Below are 1,691 nucleotides of genomic sequence, written 5' to 3'. Positions count from 1 at the left end.
CAGAATCTCCTACGGATCTGGTTAAAACACAAGTTGCTGGTTTCTCTCCCCGTTTCTGTATCAGTCTGACTGTGGTGAGGTCACAGAGTTTGCTTTTCTAACAAGCTCCCAAGGGATCCCGATGCTGCTGGTCCGAGGACCACACTTTGAGAACTGCTCACTTACAGCAGTGGTTCTCCAACGTGGCTGCGCATTAAAATCACATTGGCGGGGGGCGGGGGGGGGGCGTGCTTTAAGAATCCCAGTGACCAACCTGCATCCCATACCAATTATATCAGAAGTCTTTTTAGGGGTAGGTGGTACCAAGGCATCCATGTTTTTGTTTTTGTTTTAATTCTCCAGGTGATTCAAATGGCCAGGCAAGTTTGAGAGTCTGTGTCTAAAGATACTGACGTGATGAGCCAATCAGTGATACAGGTGTGGAATGGGTGGCCTGGAGCATTTGTGGAATGCAAGAGGGTTGTTGTTCTTACAGTTACAGGATAGGGAGGGGAAAAGGAACTGGGTTTTGTTTATTTTTTTGGCAGTGGCGGAGGACTTCTTGGGTGGAGAAACTCACTCAAAGTCCACAAACGGGAAGGTCAATCAGGGAAGTCTCCATTCTGTCATGTTTTCTATTTCCTATTCCATGTCAGAGATAATCTGCTAATTCTCTCCAGCCTCTATGAGTTGCTTCTTTTCTTTCCTGCTTTCAGGGTAGAGCCTGTGATTTAGAAGAGACAGAATACAAATCAAACCTAACTGTGGTCTACAGCTCATAAAATAAAAGTAAGCAAACTTGATTATGCTGATGCCATGTGGTTCAATGTGACAACACCCCAAACTTTGTGGTATATTCAGAATCATCAGAGTATGTTGTTTATTTTTTTTCCTAGTCCACCAAGCCTTCTTGGTTACATTGCTTCCCTGCTTTTTCACCCATGTATTAGAAGCTTATACGTGCTTGATTTTTAATAAATGAGATATTGATTTGTTTCCCAAAATGCTGTAGCAGGTAAACCTTAATTGACTGGTTCCTAAATATTCACTTGGGCTTCCCAGGTGACTCAGTGGTAGAGAATCTGCCTGCCAATACAGGACACGGGTTCGATCCCTGGGTCAGGAAGATCCCCTGGAGAAGGAAATGGCAAGCCACTCCAGTATTCTTGTCTGAGAAATCCCATGGACAGAGCAGCCTGGTGGGCTACAGTCCATGGAGTCGCAAAAGAGTCAGATGTGACATAGTGACTAAGCAACAACGAAAACAAAGACCCACGTTATAAAAAAAGCCATTAGACCCCACAATTACACTCTGATTTTTTTTCTTTCCCACTTCAGAAGACATTATAAAGAATTCCCACCAATGTGACCTCCTTCAGAACTGTTCAGGATTCTGAACAACAGAGGCAGATGCGAACTATTATATATAGGATGGATAAACAACAAGGTCCACCTGCATAGCACAAGGAACTATAGTCAATATCTTGTGATAAACCATAATGGAAAAGAATATGAAAAAGAATGTATATATGTTTGTAACTGAATCACTTTACTCCTCAGCAGAAATTAACATAACATTGTAAATCAACTATACCTCAATAAAATACAATGAATTCAATTAATATTTTACTAAAAAATAAAATATTCTTCAAAACAATAAATAAAATGTCTCTTCTGAGACCTTTCTCTCACTCTCAGAGGAGCTGTCCCAT

Source organism: Ovis aries, chromosome 7 (genome assembly GCF_016772045.2).
Source record: "Ovis aries strain OAR_USU_Benz2616 breed Rambouillet chromosome 7, ARS-UI_Ramb_v3.0, whole genome shotgun sequence".
NCBI lineage: Eukaryota > Metazoa > Chordata > Mammalia > Artiodactyla > Bovidae > Ovis > Ovis aries.
Note: the sequence above shows the minus strand (reverse complement) of the source record.